This window comes from Vicia villosa, unplaced genomic scaffold (genome assembly GCF_029867415.1).
Source record: "Vicia villosa cultivar HV-30 ecotype Madison, WI unplaced genomic scaffold, Vvil1.0 ctg.001224F_1_1, whole genome shotgun sequence".
NCBI classification, from domain to species: Eukaryota; Viridiplantae; Streptophyta; class Magnoliopsida; order Fabales; family Fabaceae; genus Vicia; species Vicia villosa.
This window is the reverse complement of record NW_026705540.1, coordinates 148,141-153,931: the sequence shown is the minus strand read 5'-3', so window position 1 is coordinate 153,931 and position 5,791 is coordinate 148,141. Positions and strand designations below refer to the sequence as shown.

At 32.2% G+C, this 5,791-nt stretch overlaps 1 long non-coding RNA gene across 2 annotated transcripts; it reads left to right on the top strand.

Annotated features, from left to right (window-relative positions):
* Positions 1-664: 664 nt before the first annotated feature.
* LOC131634085 (uncharacterized) lies at positions 665-5,260 on the top strand. 2 transcript variants are annotated; one of them, XR_009293473.1, is made up of 12 exons: positions 665-1,031; positions 1,127-1,201; positions 2,817-2,907; positions 3,115-3,177; positions 3,270-3,380; positions 3,465-3,546; positions 3,640-3,735; positions 3,840-3,938; positions 4,177-4,397; positions 4,491-4,586; positions 4,691-4,789; positions 5,028-5,260. It is a non-coding gene; the product is annotated as an uncharacterized LOC131634085 (long non-coding RNA). The 2 variants fall into 2 exon arrangements; XR_009293474.1 differs by lacking the exon at positions 2,817-2,907.
* Positions 5,261-5,791: the final 531 nt, after the last annotated feature.

The window sequence follows — 5,791 nt, the reverse complement described above, 5'->3', positions numbered from 1 at the left end:
GATCAGGTTGTGATCAGGATACTCTAGAAGACTTAGTCGTGGGCTAAGTGTAAAACCATTGTAATCTGTTGCGATTAGTGGATTAAATCCTCAGGTGAGGTAAATCATTCCGTGGGGGTGGACTGGAGTAGTTTAGTTAACATCGAACCAGGATAAAAATAACTGTGCATTTTGTTTTTATCGTTCAAGTTTTTAGACTACACTTATTCAAACCCCCCCTTTCTAAGTGTTTTTCTATCCTTCAACTGGCTTGTATGTGCTACTAACCCTTTGATTCCCTTGCAGGATTTGTTTGTAGGACTTATTCATCCTTGTTACCACTACGCCAAAAACGATTTTAGACAGCGCCACTTAGACAGCGCTTTTATACAAAAGCGCTGCCATAAGTAAAATAAAAAATAAAACACGGAAATTGTATTAAAAGATGTGGTGAAGCGATGGTATAGGGACGACCTTAGACAGCGCTTCTTCAAAAGCGCTGGTATAGGTTAACATTAGAAAGCGCTTCCAAAAGCGCTAGTACTGGGAAAACCTTAGACAGCGCTTCTTCATATTAGACAGCGCTTTTTCATAAAGCGCTGTAGAAAGTCAAATAAATTTAAAAAAAAAAATATAAAAAAGCGCTGGCTTAGTAGTATAATTAAAATTGAAAAATATAATCTCACAAACGTAAAACCCTATTCCCAATCAAAAAACCCTATCGTTCTTCTTCTTCTCCCAAACCAAAAATCTATTGAATCCACGAACAAACTTTCTCAATCCACAAACAAACCTTTTGAATTCGATGAACCCTAATTGAACCCCTTCTGAATCCCTTCTTCGCTCACGAAATTTCCTCTTTCTTCTCTCACGAAAATCGCTTCGCAATCCCTTCTTCTCTCACGAAATTTCCTTCAGCAAATTCGAAGAACACGGGGAATCGAAGGACCGATTTTCTTCTTCTGCAAAACAAATTTCGCTTCTTCTGGGTGTATATCTTCTTCTTCGGCCACCGTAACACAATCGGTGGAAGCCTCCAATCCCTCAGAATCGTATGTTTTCTTTTCCCATTTTTCCGAATATCTGTTATTGAGTATACTTGTTCGGCGATGCGAATTTGATGATTCTGTTAATTGTTTTGCCGTAGACGCCGTCGATATTGACGTCTCTTCCAACAGAGGGTATATTTTAGTCAGGAGGCCTTCATCGTCGTCGGGTACAGGTGATGATCTAAATTCATAGTAGTTTCTAATACAATGCTTATCGTCGTCCTGTATTTACTTCCTATTAAAATATATCATTGCCTGGGCTCAAGCCATCTTTACTTAAAAATGGGATGTTTGTTTAGCTAGCTAGTTTCCCACAGAAAAATGAAAATACAGGGATCTATTTTCTCCCAGTTTATATATTTATTGTGCAAAGGTGATTATGTGGAATAGTTTTAATTTTGGAAATCTTGTCTTAAAATTGTTTTATTTGTCATAAAAGTAGAGTAATAAGAATAGGAATGAAGCTAGAATAATGTTTTTCTACTTAGTAGTAGAGTTTGTCCTTTATAGGCCTTGAAGTGTTTCAGTGAACTTAGAATGCTTCAACTGGTGGTTAGCTTTGTTTATCGGACACTTATTTTGAATTGACCTGTGAGATAATAATAGGTTAGTTATGCCTTCATAAATTAGATACATGTAAGTTTATTTCGATTCGATAATAAACTGTACATGCCTTTTCTCATGTTCAATGCTATGGATTTTGTCACTTGTTAGTGATATGGATTTCTCAATTATTAATTTTTTTCTTATAATTGTGTGATTGTCTTGTATATTATAGTGTGCTTGTGGAGTGGTTTAGATTAATACAACATTGTGTGTAGGAATTTATCCTCAAACATTAGAAACCCTGTGCTAGAAGGTTAGGCTGCTAAGCAGATGATTCTGTTTTTCTACTAATCTTTAGTGTGAAATAGTTACAACTTGTGATGATATCTGAACCAGAAAACATAATGGTTTCTCACTTATTAAAGAGTTCATATAAGATTGCAGATCTTTATGTGAAATTTAAATAAGATGCAGAATTTAATTCTTACCCAGATGAAAAGCTATTCTTCAAAAACCCTTGATTTATAATTGTTTCTTGATATGTTTATACAAACTGGCTCATAGTGCTTAGAGAAACATTATTCTTACACATTTTGTGACACTTACACCGTATAAAGCTATGGTTTTGCTTTTTCTATTATGTATAATAATTATACTTTTCATTTTTCTGACACAAACATTACAAAATCATATTGTATTTTGGATGGTGTAACCTCCAGTGTATGCTTTCTGTGTGTTCATAAATTAGATACATGTAAGTTTATTTCGAAAATCAACTATTACCAAAGTGATGACCAATGCAATTCAAATTTGTGGATGATTGCGTTTGGTGACTTGTTAGTGAATTCAAGGTGTGATAATTCATCAGTCATTAACCAAACACATTTAACCTCAATTTTGAATGTCATTAACCACAATTTTCAAATGTGATTTATTATCATAATTTTTTTTGGTGACTATAATAACTTTATGCATAGAAAATAATGGTTGTTCTAGAATAATGACTAAACTCAAACATTTATGCATAGAAAATGACTAAACTCAAACCTTTATGCATAGAAAATAGCATGAAAGTGCAATGAAGTGAGGATTGGTATCGTGATTTTATTTTTATTTTATTTTCATTTGAGGATTGATATCGAGATTTTATTTTCATTTGAGGATTGGTATCGTGATTTTATTTTCAATGTTTGCGTGCTTACTAAATAGTTGGTTAAGACTTTTTTGTATTGGTGTTGTCAGTCGAAGGCCATCAACGATTCGAAGAACATCAAAGCATCATCATCCTCCATCGATTTTCATAAAGAATAGTGGGTTTTCCCTAACACCTAAGGTTAAGAATCCTATTGCATAATATATTTAAATACTTATAAAATAATTCAAGATTATAAAATAAACCAATTTTAACTAATAGTTTCACTTGAATAGTTCTCTAATAGTTTCATATTGTGTGGTGTAAAACAATTTTGTGTTGTGTACCATTTTCCATTATCTTTCACTTCAATTAATTATAGTGTTTTTGTTTATTGTTCTCTAATAGTTTCATCCGTCGTCGGCACCAATAACCCCTGACTTCCTTTTTACCGTTTAATACCGGCAACGGGTTAGACTTTAATTCTAAATTCATCTATTTTAATTTTTCATATTTTTACATTGTGTAGAAAGTTTTCATCTCACATTTGTTTTGCCTTACAGTGGACATTGGTTGTTGGTCGCGATTAATCCTATCAGTGAAGTTGTATATTTTCTGGATTCCTTACACAATCCAGTTAGTACATACGAATCTATGAAGAAGTTGGGTGATACGTAAGTGAGATTTTTCTAAATATTCATGTGTATATTTATTTATTTATGGGAATTGTTTTAAATTATGCGTTTATGTTTTATTAGCGTTATACAAGTTTTTCGAGCCCAAAGAGGAAGTCAAGTACCAAAGAGTAAAGACAACAACATCACATGGATTCAAGTGGAGGTATATTAATTAATTATCACAATTTTGATTATATAAATAGGGATGATACATGATAAAACTTAGGCCTTATCCATATTTTCTTTCCATGTGTAGTGTCCTGGGCAGCGTAATGCAGTAGATTGCGGTTTTTACATGTTGCAGTTTATGAAAGAAATTCTTCTTTCAAATCAAATAGAGATTCCGTCCAAGGTATGGATTTCTAACTTAAGAGTAATTTTAATATTTAACACATATTATTTCTCATATAATTAAATAGTTTTAACTTAAACATACCATGTTATATTATTTTGTAGTACTTTGATGACTTCAAGTGTGCTACTTACTCAAGATCTAAGTTGGATGAACTTAAGGAGGAATGGTGTCAATTCATGATTGAGTTGAAAGTTGTATAGGTATATTGAAATTTTACTATAATTGATGAGAATTTTGAGTATAGCCAAGTGCATGTTGCAATATTTGATTTATCTACATCGATTATTTAGTGATATGTAGGCCGTTTGAAATACATTCGTGGCAAATGTAGAATGGTTTTATGGACACGAATGTAGAATGTTTTTCACCTTTATATTATTTTGTTTTTGGTTTTCAATTATTCTGTTATGTGATTGTAATGGTTTGATGCAATTGCAGGATATTGAAGGGTAAAAAGGTTACAGTTGCTGGCAAGAAGAAAAAGTAGATATTTAACATCCTTTTGACTTGGATGTAATTTTGTGTAATTGTTTTCATTGAATTGGATGTAATTTTGTTGTTTTGGGTAAAAATGTTTTGGATGATGCAATTGTTTTCATTGAATTGGAAGTCAAGTACCAAAGAGTAAAGACAACAACATCACATGGATTCAAGTGGAGGTATATTAATTAATTATCACAATTTTGATTATATAAATAGGGATGATACATGATAAAACTTAGGCCTTATCCATATTTTCTTTCCATGTGTAGTGTCCTGGGCAGCGTAATGCAGTAGATTGCGGTTTTTACATGTTGCAGTTTATGAAAGAAATTCTTCTTTCAAATCAAATAGAGATTCCGTCCAAGGTATGGATTTCTAACTTAAGAGTAATTTTAATATTTAACACATATTATTTCTCATATAATTAAATAGTTTTAACTTAAACATACCATGTTATATTATTTTGTAGTACTTTGATGACTTCAAGTGTGCTACTTACTCAAGATCTAAGTTGGATGAACTTAAGGAGGAATGGTGTTAATTCATGATTGAGTTGAAAGTTGTATAGGTATATTGAAATTTTACTATAATTGATGAGAATTTTGAGTATAGCCAAGTGCATGTTGCAATATTTGATTTATCTACATCGATTATTTAGTGATATGTAGGCCGTTTGAAATACATTCGTGGCAAATGTAGAATGGTTTTATGGACACGAATGTAGAATGTTTTTCACCTTTATATTATTTTGTTTTTGGTTTTCAATTATTCTGTTATGTGATTGTAATGGTTTGATGCAATTGCAGGATATTGAAGGGTAAAAAGGTTACAGTTGCTGGCAAGAAGAAAAAGTAGATATTTAACATCCTTTTGACTTGGATGTAATTTTGTGTAATTGTTTTCATTGAATTGGATGTAATTTTGTTGTTTTGGGTAAAAATGTTTTGGATGATGCAATTGTTTTCATTGAATTGAATGTAATTTTGTTGTTGTTTATTAATATATTCCTAGCATCTTAGCATATAAAAAATACAAAGTTTATTCGTATATATATCTATATATATATATATATATCTATATATATATATATATATATATATATATATATATTCTTAGCATCTTAGCTCTGAAAAATAGAGATTATATTTGTTGTTTATATGTGAAATTTGTAACGGTATATACAGGTGCAAAATGTGGTGAAAACCTGGGGCAAGCTTTTTTTAAATATATGCATTTAAAAATTTCGTGGACATTAGACAGCGCTTTAAAAGAGAAGCGCTGCCTATAAGATCTTTAAAAATTCTGTTCAGAAAAGCGCTGCCTAAAGGGGGCCATTAACAGCGCTTAAAAGAAAAGAGCGCTGGCTGAAGAGGGCCTTTAGCAGCGCTTGGGGAAACAGCGCTGCCTAAAGGTGGCCTTTAGCAGCACTTTTAAGAGGCTTTTTCTTAAAAATTGTTTCAGAAAAGCGCTGTCTAAAGGGGGCCTTTAGAAGCGCTTTTAATATAAGAGCGCTGTCTAAAGGGGCCTTTAGCAGCGCTTTATAGGTAAAAGTGCTGACTAAAGGGTATCT